At 36.9% G+C, this 19,743-nt stretch overlaps 1 protein-coding gene across 11 annotated transcripts in view; it reads left to right on the top strand.

Moving 5' to 3' along the window:
• The window catches only part of LOC112542064 (uncharacterized), a 148,695-nt gene that overhangs the window by 78,832 nt on the left and 50,120 nt on the right, over positions 1-19,743 (top strand). For 3 of the 11 annotated variants that reach the window (XR_015793776.1, XR_015793775.1, XR_015793778.1), the window contains one exon: positions 230-9,777. The exons of 4 other annotated variants lie outside the window; for them this stretch is intronic. The gene's annotated coding sequence lies outside the window, so the exon portion shown is untranslated. Of the gene's footprint in view, positions 1-229; positions 9,789-17,586; positions 17,690-19,743 lie in introns of those variants that run through there. 4 more of the 11 variants (XR_015793785.1, XR_015793777.1, XR_015793779.1 and 1 more) reach the window with 4 other exon arrangements.

The raw sequence follows: 19,743 nt of genomic DNA, 5'->3' as shown, positions 1-19,743 counted from the left end.
CAAGCAGATGTGGAAAAGTCAGATCATTTCCCCTTAAATGGACTACAGGGATTAAAAAATTCAAAGAAGTTTCCAACTAACTAGTGTCTTTTCATTCCCTCATTATACCTCTTCAGACTTTGAGGGTCTGAAGATTTTCTTGTATTTAAATCTGTCATTCCTTCATGCTGATGTATCTACTGCCATGCCTGTGTCTTTGTAGTTACTCTTTGTTCTTTTTTTTTTCCAGAATATTTCACCGTTGAATATTTGTGTGAGTTTTCATGAGCAGAAATGGCTGAGCTGATTTAATCTAGTCCTGGGAGACAGAAAGGAAGAATGGCAGCAGTGATGGGGAAAGCATTTGTTATAATTCAATTGTCCCTAAATGAATATAATGGCCAAAAATGTACTTATACTTCAGTACTGGGACTTTTTTGAAGTTGGGGTGCAAGTGTTTCCTGGGCTTCGGGATCACATGTGGGTCTGAGAAGTACATCTGAGGAAACCCAACTGTGAAATTGGATTTTATTTCATTGACTTTAAATTTAATTTCAATTAAACATAATCAATATGGTTATTTAATTGGGCTATTAAATTATTTCCCCCTTCTGTCACCTTTTACACAAAACCATTTGTGAGAGACATTTTTGAAAAAGATACCCATTTCCTCCTTCCTACTCACCATGCATAGCTGGCCTCTCCCAGCCACACCCTACACATTGGGCTTCTTGGTCATCTATCCACTGTGCATACTTATCCTTTCTCCTCATCCAGGTGTGGATGTTTGGCCTCTCCCATCTGTTATCCTCTCCCTCTCCCATTCATATTCCACATGCATTTAGGCTCTCCCTTTCTTCACATTCATATCACACACAATAGTTTTGATGGTCCTTGTTCACACCTTGTATGCTTGGCTTTCCCTGCTTATGTATAGATGCTTCCTCACTGTCTAGGTTGTCGTCTTCTTGCACTGTCTTTCCAAAGCTACAATATTAAAGGATATTTTAATGGATTAAAAAAAAACTATATGATGATTTAGGAAGCCCCTTTATATTGAGTCACATCAGCAATTCATCTATTTTGGATCTGTTTACACTGACTGATAACAACTCTCTTATCTTTCTTATCCAGCTTTATCTTGAGACATTAGGGACTGGATATTTTTTGCAAAGTCCAAGCACGGTCTCTAACTCTTTGCAGCTGCTCTAGGTAAAGGTTCAAGTTCCTTTGGAGCCTTTAGCAGTTAGAAAATTGATATTTGGATACATTGATGAATACATCTACTTGATTTGAAGCAACACTATTTGCACTCTATATTTACAAATATAGAGTCAGTTCTGTGCAATTTGCAAGACCTGTTCTCTGATTACTATCAGAGCACCCCTGAAGGATCTTTTTATTCTTCAAATATGAAGTCTAATATAGCCTTTCTTGCATTTGGCAAAAGTGTGAGTATAGTAAGGGCAACAGATTTCTCAAAAACTTCAATCTTTTAAAAACATTCATTCATTCATTCATTCATTCATTCATTCATTCATTCATTCATTCAGCCATTTTTTGGGAAAAGATTTGTAATACCAGGTCCCCTTTCCTTCATGGCCACACAGCTTTGGAATTTCCTCTGGAAATATGTATGGCTTCACTTTTTAAAATGGATTTTCAAAAACTTTTGAATATTTTCTCCTTCCATATGGTAAGATTTAACATGCACCACTTTTAACTATTTTTTATTTTTATTATATCTGTTATACTTATTTATTCAATATTTTTCTGTGCTGCTTTACTGTGATAAATCACAAATGATAGACCTGGAATACAATTAAAATAAAGGAGAATATTAAAATACAAGCAAATAAAGTGAAATAAACATTATCCTTATATTTTGGTATTATCTAATTGTAACTTATTTATTAGGAAGATATCCATTGTAAGAACTAAACACCTAACCTTGAGATGTTTGGAATGTTAGCTACCATCAGTTCTAGGCAGCATTTCTAATGGCAAGAGACTATGGGGATTTTAGTGCAAACATCTGAAGACCACACAGCCCACCCTTCTTTCAACTGTATTCAAATTATGTAAGATAATCATTTCTATTTATTCCATTTACTTCCCTAACTTATAATGAAAACATAGCATACCACTTGCCTCCTGGAAAATCTCAAAGATTTTCATTTATGATATTGGACTCTTCCCAAATAGGCTATGCATTTTTCTACCTATCTTGACAGGATAAGTCTTCTATATTTTTGTAATAAATGTACTTCTGTATTTATCCCCTTCCTTCAAATGTTCCAGCTACAGTCTTTATTTCGCTAGTTCATTACTGTACTGCAATCAGCCAGAAGAGATAATTTTGTCCTTTGTACAAAAGAGAAAGATTACAACAATAGCTTTACCTATATGCAAGCTGAGTTATTACCTAAAGGTTAATTATACAGTGAATAAATAAAGTATTTATGGTTGGCAGAAGCTAGTATTAGTTACCTTCATTTACATTTTGGATTCTGCTGTTCCTAGATCTCTCCTTGAAATTTAGTTTTCTTATTCATTTTATATTATTTTAACTGGGAATGTATCCTATGTCCAGATGTTTTTGATAGGGTAGTGGCTCGATACATTTAAATAACAGCGTTATAAAAAGACCTAAAAATACTTGAAAGTGCAAATTATTAATATAAAATTGTGCTAAATTATTCTTATATATTTTAAAGTACTAAATATGTTCCCAAACAACAATAATAAGAATGCTTGTAGAAGATATTCAAGATATGGTAGATAGGAGTTCAAAGGGATGAGGAATAAGATGTCCTCTAAACCTTACTTTGTCCAATATTGTTGCACAGGTAATATATTTCCATGTTAATTTTGGCCCATGTAAGAAATTGGGGTTTTTAAATAAGCAGATTCCAAGCTATGTAAGCCTTTATAGAATCAAATATATTCAGGAGAAAATATTCAGGAGAAAAAATATGAAGAAATGAAGACATATATTTCCAACCAGTTATGCCAACCAAACACATTGATGGGGCCGTTTTCCACTAGTGGCATCAGACAATTTCAGATTTTTCATACATGACATTCACCAGATGTGTGGGGACTACCGTTCCATTCATCCTACACAAGTTAGGGCAATTTGCCCCAGCTGATATAAAATTAGCACTAAGTTTTGGTGTCTTTCCTCTACTGATGAATTTCCTTTCTATTCCTTCCAAAATGATGACTTCTTATGTGAGGGTTGCTCCAGTAGACCAATGCACTCTGCAAGACTTCATTATTGCTTTGCAAACGTTTCACTTTGATTAAATCGATCTTTATTTTATACTGCATTTCCCCCAGGCATATTAGCCAATATTCCTTACTGCCCCAAGCTGAAGTGCTCTGTTACTTCCTGGCCATGTTTCTGACCTCTCTTTGTTTTATTATTATACAAACCTGTTCCTGGATACTAGACAATGAGAGTATATGCATGTCTAGGGCTTATTTTTATTGAATTGTGGTGAAAATTGTACGTTGATGGTGGATTTATTATATTTAACTACTTAACAAGGATTTATTAAAATAAACAGCATAGGAATCAAGATAGTCTTTCACATGGGATAATTTCACATGAGATCATCAAACAGTGTTCCAAATGTTATTATATTCTAGATTGGTAACATTAATATAAATAAGGTTCCTGCTTTTTATTCAAGTGATATTTATTCATGCAATATCAAGGGCACAAGACTGAGTCACCTTTTTTGTTATAGCTGACAACTTTATAGGATTATAATGTGAAATGCCCCAAATATTTAATTGTTAAGATCTGTTTGTTATCTCTTTACTGTATTTTAGTATCTCTCTTCTGAGATTTTTGTAATACATGTAGAAGGAAGAGAAAGACATTTCAATATAATAATATGCTTTATAGCAACATTTTTAGTCATATTTCTACAACTGTTCACTTCCATGTAGGCCATTAAAACTAGTGTTTACACAGCTTGTGTGAACCCAGTCAAAAGGGGTGGCTGGATCAGAATCAGATGCACATATCTGTAGATACTGTATATTCAGATCATGTACAGCATTCTCTATATGTGGGAAGGAACCTCAAGATTTACATGATGTCAACAGACTATAGGAGGTGGGTCTTAAACTTCTATGTTATTTAAAACTGTATCCCACCTTTCTACCCTGGGGTACTCCCGTGGCCATTTATTTAAAATACAGTAAAATAATCTTGATTCTTACGATAAATGGGATTTCCATGGCCATAATGCCTTGGGTGAGATTGATTGATGTGTCAGTATCAGTAGAGATCCCTGATTTGCATGGAGTGTAATCCGTTTAGCATCTCTTAGGAGAGTTAACAATCTGCTGTCTGTTTTTATAGCATTTCAGGTTTTTTTTTTTTTTTTGAACTCTGCCTTGTTTAACAATTTATATCATTTGTCTCTTTCTGAACCTTATTGAGTAAATTAGGGGTTATAGGATTCTGAAGAGAGATGTGGGAGAACTGGATTTCTGTACTATAAATATACTTCCCTGACAGAAGATCTGGCATACTTGAAAATAACTGGGAACGAGTCCCATATATTTGCAAGGTTTTGAGCTGAAATCTGCCTCAAAAATGGGAATTATAGGATTGGACACACAGAGAGAAGTTATTTAGCTTGTATTTGAAAAGCTAAACTAGGATATATTTGGATGCTGAAATCTCCCTTGTTTGCTCTAACGTTTTACAAGGACTTTCATGGACAAAATCTCCCAAACCTGCTGCAGTTTGGTGTTTGCAGTTAACAGTCTAATTGGTACTGTCACAGATGCTTAGTTTAGCTTCACTTGAGCAAATGCATGTGATTTTTTTTATCCTCGGATACCTTCTGATGTTGCCTAAAAGAGAGAGTGACTGGCATACATACCTCTTCTGTAATGTGCAGGCAGTGAAAGGGCCCTTCCTCTTCCAGACTCCCCTTGCTGGCATGGGGGGAAAAATCACATTGTTAGATCTTCTGTTGTGATTGGGAGCATCTGATAGCAGCAAAGTCCTGTCTTCTATACTATCAAAGCATTATGTAAATAGATTGAGGCAATTTTTAAGAGCCAACTGACATTCCACTTGCCAAACAATATGAATCATCTTCTGAGAAAGAATGGTCACATGTGTGAAACCCAGTTGGTTGCAGATTGTCAAGCCGTGCAAGGCTGGTAAACCCAAGAAACACTTGGATTTCTGGATCTTTTTTGCTGGTAGGGTAATGTAACAGAATTTTGAAAGACTGCCAAAGCAATTCTCCAGATCACCTTATATCTAGCATAATAAAGGCAGAGATACTCTGAATCTTTTTCTCACACTTCCTCCCTCCCCTGGATTACGGAATCTTTTATGTAATGTTTCTGTTCCCAGGGCCTGTTAGACAGGCTAAAATTACAGGATACGGGAAAAAATAACTGGAGATACATTCCTTTGCTGGTAGAACTTCTGGCATCAAGGTTACAGTTTAACTAGCTGCTAAGATTAGGAAGGAAAGGATAGAATGAGAGGGGGAAAAGCTAGTTTGGAAAGAAGCAGATTAGCTCAGAAAATATATTAAAAAGCCTCAGATTAGGGTGTAGTGAGAGGAAGAGAAATAAAAAAGAAAGAAATGGCATAAGAAGCCCATGGTAGTTACACACTCTACCACATTGCTCAGAAGTGCCATTGAACATCTATATTGATTACCTCTTGGCATTGCTTATAATTAGGATTAAAGATGAAGAATTAAAAATAAAATTTAAAAAATGAATGGTTGAACATAGATTCTGGCTTCAGTAGATCCATAAAAAGCTGTCAGGTCACAGCTGTATAAGTTATATCATGTAAGATGATGTAAACTGCTTAGCAGATTCCCATGGAAGAACCAGAGGTGATGGATTGAACTGATAGAGATTGGGTGGGACCCTGGACCCTACTATCAGAAAGGATCAAGCTGGAGAGATGGGTCTAAGGGCCTAATCAGTATCTTTGGATACTGATCCTAGATAGCTTCAGAGAGAACAACCAATTGTCAGCCTGGATTAGTATAATAGACAGTGGGCCCTAAGAGTGAGGATCTTAATCTTAAGTGTCAGCATACTATGAATCCTGGGTCAATCAGGAATAAAGGACGGTCAGAGCCTTAAAAAGGTATAAAAGCAACACCCCAGGAGATTCTTGGGAGAAACTTTATTGCTAACCTGGGTTAGGTTCTTTCCATTGCATTTACTTGGCTCTGCAGTCTTCTGTTCTCTTGGACAGGCCATCTAACTAAGAAAATCAACATCTACATAGTAAAGATTCTCTGTGTGTGTGTTAGAAATAGGAAAGCAATTTATATATAATTCTTTTTCAGCTTTGCCCATTTTTCTGTGTTGCTTTTGCTTGTGGTTGTAGGATAAAATAAACTGATAGAAATAAACTGCATATGTAATCTGTTCTCAGATTCTTTGTGGTTTTCCCTTCCTGTGTATCACTAAAACCAGAGAAACGGTTATGCATTGAAACTAGAAACTCCTTAGGGAGATTTGCAGCTGCTGAATTCATGAAGTTGTTAGTGAGAATGGCCCAACTCTGATAAGATTGTAACTAGTGCACATTTCTGTAAGCCTATTATAGAAGTTACAAAATTTGAGCTCTCCTAGAAGTGTGCTCTTGAATGATCTCCAGCTTGAAGCAAAAATTTCTTGTGCTTCTGGTAAAAAGTACAATTCCTGGAGATTCTCTCATGGCTTTGAATATAATTCATTTATGACCATAGAACATTGGAAGCTAGCTTGACTGCACAAGCTAATGAAAAATATTTAAAGCTGCGTTAATCAATGGGCAACTGATCCTAGAAAAGTGTAATTTCAGGAGTCTCCTAATTTCTTGAATATACTTCATTTCTGGCCATTAAAGGTCATATGTTGGCACTGCCATCCTAGGCTAGCAGAGGGAAAGATAACTGAAAGAAGAGTCTGTCAATAGGTAATGAATCCTAGAAGCGCAGCTACAAGCAATATGCATAAACAGACTATGTCTAGTCTGTTAAGTTTCCATAGCAGGTAATCAGCCCTAAAGATAGGTACCAGCAGAGTGGGGCCCATCCTTTTTTGGCAGAAAGACTGCTTGTGATTCAGCAGGTGGTAAAGGAAAGAAGCTTGGTGTGTGAGGGCTATTCCTGCAGCACTTGGCTCAGCTGTAGTTCCCCTCCCTACAGTTAACAAGTGCTAACAAAGGCTGCTTTGGGTGTGTACAAAGGTTTCAGGAGGATAGATTATCACCTTGGCCAATGTGCAGATAGAGAGATTCTGGCAAGACTCACCTGTTAGAAGGTTGCCAACTGAATCAGCTGGGGGCAGCTTTGAGCAGCCAGAAAGAGAGTGAGAAGAGGAAAAGTGGAATGAAAGCCATATTCAGAAGGCAACATCAAGCAGAGACTCTTTGCTATGAGCCCTTGCCAAAGGAGTGGCAAGGGTACAGGTGATTTTGTTTAAACAGGTAACGTGCTTTTTAAATGTATGGTACCTTTAAAGACCTGTTCAGTCTGTTGTGTATATGCCAGGATGGACTGCTAGCTCTGAGCAAGCTTTCATGCAGGGTACTAAGAGATTCATCCCATTGAGTTCAACAGCTTAGCATTGTTTAAAGTTATTAATGCACCTGTCTGCATTAGGAAATGGTATTTCCTAATGATATAGGTAAAATCTTGGAAATGTTCACAAGTAGAAGTCCAGCTCCATAAAGAAGAGGATTTGCCTCCCCTACCATGGAAGATTTGGCAGCAGCTTTATCTGAAAGAAATGCTGAATGGGATCCAGCTGCAAGACACTGTGTGGAATTAGTTCTTCAAACTCAGGGCCAGCTCTGCCTTATAGCAGAGGCTATGGCTTGGTTTAAATGCCACTGAAGGAAGCAATTGTCAACCTGCTGATAAAGTACCGAATCCTAAGTAGAGATATTGTATTTCCTCCAATGAATTCCTAGCTCTGCATTTGTAATTCCTGGGCAAGGTGAGCAAGTGGGTTGTTGCATTACAGCTATTTGTTTGATTGGTTTCTGTGGTGTTAAGCACTCAGCTACCTGACTTTTAGAAATAACATGTAGCAAGAAATTGGACTCCCTGGCACTGAAATCAAATTGACTACATATTAGGAAACAGAAGACGGAGATGGAGGATGGTAATCCAGAGGCAAGGACACTTCCAGAAAAAATGGTGGCATAGCTCATGCATTACTGGAGTTAAATATATGGGTTAAACGTAGGTAATTGTGAATTGGTAGGATACTATCTGGATTGAATTTTTGTGGCTGTTGATGTTGCTATGTATTAATTAGTTATTTATTTTATTTCTGTTTTAATATTTTAATTAATGTTTAGATGTTTTGATATTATGTATGCAACACTATTAAACACTGGGAATCTTAACAGATTTGGTGGTATACAAATGGAATGAACAAACAAGCCAGAAGGGGATACAATCAGAATATAAGATGTACTTAAACAAAAGATTCTGTACACTTGAGCTATGTAAAAGAGACCTCGAGGCCTACAGGAAGAGCAAGAGAGTCTATGGAAAAGAACAAATGGATTTCGGAACAAGAGTTTTTGGAATCAAGATATCCAAAGAAAGACAGAGAATTAAAGCCTTGGGGAAGGAGGACATCTGACAATGGAATGCAAACATCCAACATCAAATGAGAAGGAATGATAAACCAATTGAGAATATGAACATAACCAAGAAAATAAGAAAAAGAAAATCACAGTTTTTATGAGGATCAGAGAAATTACAGAAAAATTTACAGCTAAGATAGAGTACTCAAAATAAGCATGAAGGAGATCTAATAAAAACAAAGATTAAAAAAAACAACCCTACACTTAAACACTTTCATATGTAATAGACTGACAAAAACACTGGGAGAAAGAAAAAAACATTCAGAAAGACTCCACTAGAGAATAAGATGCATCAGGTAAAAGTCCAGCTATCAGAAAAATATGAAGATGAAATGCCCATTGAACTGCTTAAAGCTGCGGAGAAGAGGTAGCTAAAGTGCTAACAGCTTTATATCAACAAATATATTAAAGACTATGTGGCTTAGAGGTTGGAAAAAATTGCTGTTGAAACTTAAATTGAAGAAGAGAGAGATGCAAGAGAATGCCAAATTATGAAACCACTGCACCAATTCCTCACACAATCAAAGTTTTGCTTAAGATCTTATGAATAGCCTTACAGCTATACGTGGAGAGGGAAATGCTAAATGAAAAGACAGATTTTTTAAAAAAGGTACTCAGGTAGAAGATAAGATAATAACATAAAATAGATAATGGAGAGCACAACAAAGTATAAGATTTGCCTTTGGTTTATTGACTACAGCAGAACCTTTTATTATGCAGATCATGAAAGAATGTGAAACATATTAAGGTGAATGAATACAACTGAATTATCCTTCTGAAAAACCAAAAATAGTGTAAGAACTGAAACAGGAGGAACAATAGTGCAGAATAGGGAAGGGAGTGAGGCAAGAATGCATACTATCCATATAATACAGAGCAAATGTATTACAAGACTTGCAGGTTTGAAAAAGATGACAAATGGAATCAAAATAGGAGGCTGGAATGCTAACTTAAGGTAAACAGACAAAACCACTTTGTTAGTCAAAGGTAAAGTAATCTTAGAAGAACTCATTATGAATATAAAAAGGGTAAATGAAAAACATGATTTAATGATAAATATTAAAAGAATAATGGTAAGATTAACTAGCATGCTTATCAAATTTATTGATAAAGAAGTAAAGGTGGTAGAAAGAATAGTTCAGTGTTTCTCAACCTTGGCAACTTTAAGATGTGTGGACTTCAGCTCCCAGAATTCCCCAGCCAGCATGGTTGGCTGGGGAATACTGGGAGCTGAAGTCCACACATCTTAAAGTTGCCAAGGTTGAGAAACACTAGAATAGATAATTATGTACAGTGTTCTGGAGCAGACAGATGAGTTGATCTTGAGGAGCAAGACAATGACAAACGTTAACAAGATAACATAGGATAAGGATACCTTTATGACAACAATGTTCAAAACAACAAAGCAGTGGTCTTTCCAGTGGCAATATACAGCTGTAAACCTGGACATTGAATAAAAGTGAGATAAAGAAGACAGACATCTTTAAATGGATAGCCAGTTTGCTGTAGTGCTTAAGGTGCTGGACTGAAACTGGGAGACTGTGAGTTCTAGTTTAGCCTTTCCTTAGGCATGGAAGCCGGTTGGGTGATTTGGGACCAGTTTCACCCTTTCAGCCCAACCCACCACACACAGTTGCTGTTGTAGGGAAAATAGGAGGCAGGAACATTGTGTATATGAGCATGAAACTGAGCAAACTCAGGGAGGCAGTGAAGGACAGGAAGGCCTGGCGCGATATGGTTCATGGGGTCACGAAGAGTCGGACACGACTTAACAACTGAACAACAACAACATTGTGTATGCTATCTTGAGTTGTATAAAATAAAGGTGGGATATTAATAAAAACAACAGATATGGAGACAGTTATTAAGGGTACAGTGGCCTGGAAGAAGAACCAATCAGATTTGGACCAAATGAAGAGTGGCTGTTCCTTGCACACAGAAACTCACATACTGCAGGGTTGTGATGGTAGTGGAGGATGGACTAGCCTAGAAAAAGGAACTGCGTTTGGCAAGATTGAGAAAAGAAGGAGCATCTGAGGTTCTTCCATCCTTGTCTCTTTCATTTTCTTTTAAAAACTTGGTAAAAACCTTAAACAAAACTTTATTACATTCTTCCTAGTACAGGTCACCATAGGTTCAAGAGTCAGTCCGCTGCCTGAAAGCTGGTACTGCCACTAATGGAAAGTTGATGAATACTGTATATACTGTAGAGGAGCCGAAGCTGGGAAAAATAACCATTTCTGTAATGTAATAAATGGTACACAAGCAAATGTATAGGACAGATGTGTAAGGAATGCATTTTTGCTGATCTGTCTGACTACAGTCATGCCCCTTGAATGAGATTACTGCCAGCTAAGGTTGCTGAAAAAGAGATGAACTTGTAGGAGGTTGGCTTCTCTTCTTCAGCACACTTAAGTGCTCATTACAGTTCTCTTTTTAACTGCTGGCTAGACAGCTGCCTGTGCCTCTCAGGAGCCCTGAGTGAGGGAGCATATAAATTACTGTAACATTTTAGGCCAAGATAAACTCAAACTGCAGGGTTACAGGCAAAGAAGAAGAACCAAGCAGAGGGAAAAATATTTATATTGAGTCATGCCACTCCCACACAAACACACATACAATATTTTTTTTCCTGACCTTATATTGTCTTCCAATATTTTGTTAGCTTAAGTATTTTGAGCTGTGTAACCTAAACCATCAATTTCACTCCCTCTGAGGAAAATGTAATTCTACGTTTATGTATCCCTATGCTGTCATTACTTACAAATGCTAACCAATTGTTTGCTGTGTTTTAAATTTCATCTGGCCTTCTACTAATCATGAAAAATAATATTATTTCTTAAAATAATATATCCTGAAAGCAATCTGCCAAATAATATTCATAGAGAAAATACTGATATTATTCAGGCCTTTCAGGAGGGGGAAATCCTGAATCCATTATATTCCATGTTGAGTATATTACATTAAAAAATGTTTTTATAGCTGTTACCATGATATTGTTCAAAGGCTGCCATAAAATTCAGCTGTGTTTAAGCTTAAACTATTCTTTATCGAAACAAGAATTGTACCATGTTTTATGACATTAGTTGTGAATAAGTCATAGTTTTTAACCAACCACTGTTTATCAGCTGGAGAGATAACTATAAATTGCAGTTAGTGAAAAAAAAGGTAATTGCACAGTTCGGAGAGCACAAACATGAGTCATAATATTCTAAAGGGTAAAAGAGCCAAAGAGAAATGGGAGATCCTGAAAAACAAGTACAGAAATCACAGGTACAAACAATCCCCAGGAAAAGGGGGAAAAAAATGAGGAAAGTTTTAGAAGCCTGTACAGATGAAACCACCAACAAGATGACAAGTCAAAAGAAGATGGATAGGAGATGGAAGCAGGGGCTGATAACCGAAAAGGAAAACAAACTGAGACTTGCAGAGATGAAGTCAGAACCGCTAACATTCAGCATGAGACTTGTGAGTGATGCAGAATAGAACAAGGAGGATTTGGGTGGGGGTAAAAACAAAATAAAAGTGAAAGTGTTGTAGGTCTATTGTGCAGAAAAGATGTGCATGTAATAATGGGCAATAGGGAGAATGTGGAGTTTCTTAAAAACTTCTTTGAATCTCTCTTCAAGATATCTTCCTGACATAATTGAGAAAAGAGGTTGACAAGGTCTCTTATGTTATATTTTGTATCAGTTGGATAAATATGGGGTAGAACATACTACAGTTGGTGGATCTGCAGCTGGTTGAACAATTTCACCCTAATGCTCCATCCTTGACCTTGTGCTTAACCATCTTTGCAATTGATCCAGAGGATGGGATGGAAGACTACTGATCAGATTTGCAGACTACACCAAGCTCAGGAGATTGCCTATAGGAGAAGACAGAAATAAAAAATCAACACAACAAAATCATCACATCCTACTGCCTCCTCAATTCAAATGCAAATGAACATCTTTATTACAGTCATTTATCAGCAGTATATACAGTTGTGTTACAGGATTAGAGAGCTCAGATCAAAATTCATTATAAGTTATTCTAAATAAATTGGAAAAAATAAAATGGAGCAAAACTAAAATATTATAAATGCAAATTCCAAAATGCCCACAATTTCAGACACTGTAAAATACTAAATTATAAAACTATGCACAAATTTTTAAAAAAGGTACTACATTACTGAGTCAAATCCATATTTTCCTGAGACATATGAACCCTGGAAAAGTCACTGCTTTTTAAAGAAGATGCTAACAGTACTATGACTTCTCCAAAGTTGGACTAGATATACATTTGTATGATATAAATTTGTATAATATCTATTTATATAATATAAATATAAATCCCTATCATCTCATGTACCCTATGATTCTATGCGCCCACTTACAGTATTTACATTTTCTAATGGCTCCTTGAGAGCCAGTTCAGTGTAGTGGTTAAGACACCGGGCTAGAAGCCAGGATACCGGGAATTCTAGTTCTGTCTTAGGCACAAAGCCAGTTGGGTGACCTTGGGCCAGTCACTGACTCTCAGCCCTAAGAAGGAGGTAATGGCAAACCACTTCTGAAATCTTGTCAAGAATACTGCAGGGACTAATCCAGGTAGTTGCCAGGAGTCAACACTGATTCAAAGGAACCAAAAAACCAAACCAAACGAAACCAAAAAACCCACTTCATGCATGGGTTGGCAAACTGGTCATGTATATCTATCACTCTACATAGAGAAATCTATACTTCCAAGATATCTCAATGTTGTATATAATTTTGTGAGGGAGTGATAAGAGGTGTACATGGGCTACTTGGCGAAAACTAAGGCCAGCACCTGAATGCTTTCTTTTGTGGACAACATTCCTTATTGAGATAGATCTGTAGTTGAGCTATTATTATGGCTACAGTACTTTGCTGCTGTCTAACACAGCTTGCCTTAATCTGCACTGTTATCACATGCCTCCTTTCACTCCTCAAATGAAAGATGACAGCATTATTCAGGCATCACACCAAATTATGGTTCTGACACTGCTTGGATTGCTAAATGTACAATTAGATGTTTCTCTGCTTCCTTTCTCCATGTGCTCAGCATTTAGCTCCTTAAGTGCAAACAAGTTATTTTGCCTTTTCATGTTGAAACAGCTATAAAGTACTGGCCATAACTGCTGTTTTTCAATTGTAGTGTGTAGCTGACTATAAAGTTTTTAAATACAATAATGCAGATCAGATTTACACTGCATGTAAATCCAGACAATCTATCTCTCTAACCACTTTATTTCCTATTCAGAGAGATTTAAAAATCAACAAAGTTAATCAATATTGTGACAGAATGGAACCAGTAAATTCTGTCTGCCGTGTGATCTCCAAAACATACAAACTTTACCTGTAGCTCAGTGTTTCTCAGCCGCAGTAACTTTAAGATGTGTGGACTTCAGCTTCCAGAATTCCCCAGCCAGGAGAAGTCTATGCATCTTAAAGTTGCTGAGGCTGAGAAACACTGCTGTTGCTGAGTCTGCAAGTGAAACAGATATGGGGTTTACACACACACAGGATCTCACAAGAGATTGGGGAGGAAGTAGAATTGAGCTAAGGAGCAGACAGGAAAGAACCTGTGGTTGGAGAAGGAGAGGATGACTAGCAACCAGCAGGATTTACGCAGTTTGGGCTGCTGAAGATCTGCAGGTTCCCGGGTGAACCTGAAACTAGAAAAGGTTAATTGCTGAATGGCAGAGCAATTAGAGTCAGAAAGTAATTTACAGTATTGCTTTTATTATATTCCAATCTCTTTGTGGCAGATGCTAGTAGAAGAAGGGAGGGGGAATCAGAAAAATTTTGTTTGTTTAAACAAATACAGAGCTGTCTACCTGTAAAAGTCAGTTGCTCTGAGAAATGAACATTTTTCTATCAGGCAATGTTGTAAATAAAGAGAAATTTGACATGTTTCACAAGGCAGCACTTGTGTGCTGTCGTTTTGTCTTTTCAGTTCAGAGAACCCACACATAACAAACACACCCCTCCCCATTCCAGTTATCCTTTCCTTTTTGTAACTTCTCTGTCCATGGAGGATTCAGCAACAAAGTGACTAAAGGAAAGATTTCAGCCTCCCCTTGAATCTTATGCTCAGAGGTTCTGATCTGGCCTAGGATCCTACATACTTTTCTCCCCTAATTAAATATGTCAACTTAGCTGCATCTACATATTACCTTTATTACAACTGGCATTGCTATGAAAATTGGCTGTGCAAATTGTTTTGCAAATCAACTTAAAATTGGAGATTGATATCTTATTTTGGCCATCCTTCACAATTTGTGAGCTGAAGCTGTTCAGAAATTAGACTGTGCATGTTGGCCCCAACGGTTTGGAAAAAAAATGTCCATGATCTGTAACTCAGAGTCTTAGAATGCATGAAGAGTATCCATTTTCAGATAGACAATTACAGTTCCCCTTCAGACATTATGGAGAAATTGGGAAGTGCAAAGGCAGGTTAGATGAGATCTATGGACGTAGGAATGCCTGCCTGTCTTCTTTTTCATACACATTCATACATATCTGCCTATCTGCTTGGTTGGTTGGCCATCTAAGATGGATATCTGAATTCAGTCAATGCCTGTTGTTGTAATATAATCATATGGTTTATGTCCTCTCTGAAATAGTTTTCATTGTGAGCACATTTGATCTGATCTTAATAGACTTCGTTTGGTCATTTACTGCAAGGATTACTGTCAATTAATCCTTGCAGTAAATTTGCAAATATGAGTCACTTTGCAATATGAGTCAGAAGCAGAAATACAGAAACTTGCATAAGGTAACCCAATAAGCTCACGACTAAGCTAAGATCAGAAGTGGAAACACTTCGGGGTCATGCTTCATTACTCAAACCAGTACAATGGAAAATAATAATAATAATAATAATAATAATAATAATAATAATAATAATATATATTTTTTTTTTTTTGGATGCCTGACATAAACAGTGAATCCTTAGTAGATGCAAAGGTGAATGCAGTTTTGGAGTTTAGAATTCAGAGTAATTTTCAAATTCTCTACTTTTTGCATTTTAGAATTAAAGATGAAGCATCCTTAATGTAGAGCAGAAACTGTGGGTTTCAATTAATCAATCAATCAATCAATCATTCAATCAATCAATCAAAATACTATTAAAATCCAGATTAACCTTTTTTAAATTTGTATTTATATCTGCATTGGAGATAATCGGAAGTCATTTTCCGTTTCATTTTTCTATCTGTTCTCACTATTTTAGTTTTTGTCTTTTTCTTTTAGTTCTATTTTCTTTCTTTGCTATACTTTCTGATTTGTATTTTAACTATGCTTTTTATATACAGTATATCTCAAGAAAAGCTTTTACCAAAAAAACCCAAAAACCCAACTATTAAAATCCAGTCAATAATTGTTTCATGGCTATTTGTTCAATGTGTAAGCAAAATTAATCTTGTTATATCACTCCAAGGACTCAATTAGTAGGATCAGCATTTAATTAATTAAAAAGTTAAATTGATGGGCAAAGTAATCCAAAGTTCTTATCAGAGATTTCCAACATCAAAGCTCTCCAACAAACCCTAACAAGAGCCATCTTCAACCTTGGTGCCTTCCAAGTTTCAATTCTCTGATTCCTAACAATGACAGACAATTCTGGGAATTGAAATCTATATATCTTGAGGGTGCCCAGCTTAGGCAAAACATCTAAAGGTTGTCTGGCTACATGATTTTTCATGTTAAAACAAATCACCTTTCCTTAATACAGAAATGCCCAAAGGACTTTTCGATATGTGTATTCTAGATTCATTCAATGACATTTATTTATTTATTTGAAAAAACATTTGCAGGAACTTGGGATGGCTCAAAACGATAACGTATATAAATAATTTATTTTACAGGAAATAAATTCAGTCATATCATGTAGCTCATCCCTCCTTGGTCTGGAGATTTCACAAGTGCATAAAAAATGGGCAGAGCTTTGATTGCACGCTCAGTTTTTTTGTTTTTGTTTTTATCATATCCAGTGGACAGCCCTGCATGTGCAAATTCTCGGCAACTTCCCCAAACTAGTGGACTCAACACATCTTTTTCCTTAGATCCCTGGTGTATAATAGCAGCACAATGTTGCATAGAAGGACATTGTATTGCCACTATATCACATTGGTAAAATAATCTCTTCCTTCTTTCCCACTACTCAGAAATTACCATATAAAACCTTTACAGTATTATATACTAACCAGCCACATAATATGAACTTGGTCTACTTCATATCACGGCCTGACATTTTCACTGAAGTACAAGTAAGAATAGTAAGATTCAATTTGTGGCCAGTGCATTTCTGTTGTAATTATTTAAAACAGACTTGGTAATTCTTCTTTATTTGCTGTTTCCTTTTATTGGAAAACCAATTTACGGCTTCTCATTTGGACTACAGCATTTAATTTTGCATTCAGCCAATTACCGTAGATATGGATTTTGTTTTGTTTATGGATCACAACACTCAAGCAGTTATTTTCATAAATATATGGTACCTTTATGGCAGCCAGCAGAGTCAAATGAACTATGCTTCTTTCTAGCAATTTTAGTCCATTTTTTCACCTCTCTTTTACACCACTAGCAATTTTCCCTGAGAGCTGTGTATAGTTTGTGAAACCATGAGAAGCTGAGAAAATGTTCTGCTGGCTGGTTCATTCCCTCAGGAAACACCACTTGAATGTCAAAAGAACCACAAAGTAGAAATTATTCTTACTTTCATAAACCAAGGATTTAAACACAGTGTGTGGTATGTATTACTGCTCTGCTGCAAGGCAACATAGAGAGCACTGCTTTATCTTTCTGCCTCAAATCTGGCAACCTCTACGAGTGCACATTCAGTATCAAAAATCAAACATTTTTATTGCACAAATGGCAAACAGGAAGTTGGATTTTAGATGAAGCAAGCCAAGAGAAAGAACTCTGACTTTGAACTACCCCAGTGCAGGGCCATAGTATCATGGTCTGGGTTCAGTAAACAAAATGAAGAATTTCTCTAGCACTCTTTTGGGAATTGCTCTGAGAGGAGAACCTGAACACTTGACAGGTTAGTCTTTATGCTTCTGCATTTTCATTTGCCTGTTTCTCAAACACCTTGAACTCAGCCAGCCTCTAACCAGTCATATCACCTTAACAGTGATTTGAGACTGAATATATCAAAAAATCACAATTTGGGGAATGGAGAATCCCTCCCTACTTTCTCCAGTTAATGCTTAGGATGCCATGAGGGCTTAAACCAAGCTCTGGCCTATTTAATAGGCAGCAGTAAGCATGGCTTGGCCTCTGAAGCTCAATGTTTGGGGTGTAGTGTTCTGTACTACCAAAAGTTGGCATGGGTTCTGTAACACACAGGTTTGTTTCATCCTTTGTTGTTTTCTTCAGCTCTTTCTTGGAGGTCTAGATAAGCAAAATGGATGGATTGCTTAATTTTGATCTTCCCATGGCCAACTGGGTGGAGTTAATTTAATCTTGTGCAAGTCTGGGTCTGTTTTGGGTTAAATTCAACACCCTAGGGATTACCCAACTAATTGTGTGTTCCTGCAACATGCTATCTCCCCAATGAACCAATTAAGCATAAGCATACCATGGGAACGGGGCTTAGTTATACACTAAGAGTATATGTACACCAGGATCTAGGAAGACTCATGTATATGTTGAATATGTACCTGGATAAATGAGACCCTTGAATATGAAAATGGTGGTGGTGGGAATCAATGCATATGGCCCTAGTAGCTAAGATAAAGCCGTGCTCTGCTCCATCTATGAATGTTTCAGGAAAGCTGCTGATAATGATTGTATCTAATTAAAAAAACTGTAATTGTAATTAAGATAAGTAGAGTAGATGGTACTGATGGTCTCTTCATAAAAGTAGGATTTAAAAGTTTGCTCTCTTGGAACACAGGATATGTTTTGTTGTGACCCAATGACTCAATAATTACAAATACTTATGTAAAACATGGGAAATCTTCAGCCCACAAGGTTCTTCCCAGTGATCCTTTTTTCCTTAACTAGTAAAGAGAAAATTCTTATTTATAATCAGCAGATGTTCAGAGATAAAAGGTTTCCCCTGCTCTCTAATTAGGATACTACAGGCTGTTTTAATTGCTGTATGGGGTAGGATATTCAAAGAGGGATTCTGTTGGAAAATATAGGGATAGCCCTTCCATTCCATGCTGGGATTTCCCACCTTCCTGTGGGATTGACTCCAATCTGAGAGAGGTTGTTTATAAGGTTCCTTATCAGTAGCTTCCTATTCCCAATCACCATGACCAGCTTTTCAAAAGATCAGTTACCGTGCTGCAAGCAAGTATAAAAATACTCTCCATAAATATGAAAGGAAGCTGTTATAAAATCTAATTTTAATGCAACACTGTCTCTCATAGTGAATTGGGAAGAATCCCATTCCATGAGTTTCAGACACAAAAAAGTTAAAGGAAAGCTGACATCACACCTGTCATTTAAGCCTATCCTTTCAGTTCCATTAGTAGTCCCATGAAAATCAAACTCTGAGTAACCATTCAGTTTCTCTTCTAAAGTAAGGTTTTACAATGAAGAGGAACAACTCCATTTTGTCTTGTCTTTGTCTTTCATGGGAAGACTAGAAGCACCTTTTCCTAACACGGGCTCAAGAAGCCCCTGTTCAGAAGCTCAGCTGGACTTCCATAATTACCGAATAGGGTCTCCCTAAGAATTGTGGGAAGATGCAGTAGAGGTTTTGGTGAAGGACTGATGCATCCTGGTGATGCCTTATACCTCCCCTTGGAATATCATTCACATTCTGCAATCATATTTTTAAATAGTTTCCACTGGCATCAATAGAAGCTATTTTAAAGGCATATTGTGGTGATGGGCATATACAGTATTTGTGTGTGAGAGAGAGGGACGGAGGGAGATGTACGCTAAGGCAGAATTGAAAATAGATGTATGAGACTTTGGACAATGGATCAAGGCCTTATGCCTGCAGTGCAACAGCCCTCCTCACTGTGGGCTCTGCTCCCACTTACTGATCGCATGTGACTGCCAATACGTTTGCTCAGAGAAGTGTGATGGAAAAATAATAAAATAAAGCTGAAACCCCTGCCTTGCCTCTCCTGCAATCTC

This window comes from Python bivittatus, unplaced genomic scaffold, assembly GCF_059951505.1.
Source record: "Python bivittatus isolate LINGU-HERP-01145 unplaced genomic scaffold, Pbiv_v1 ctg000850_np1212, whole genome shotgun sequence".
In the NCBI taxonomy this organism is placed as follows: domain Eukaryota; kingdom Metazoa; phylum Chordata; class Lepidosauria; order Squamata; family Pythonidae; genus Python; species Python bivittatus.
The sequence above is the reverse complement of the archived record's forward strand: the minus strand, read 5'-3'. Positions and strand labels throughout refer to the sequence as shown.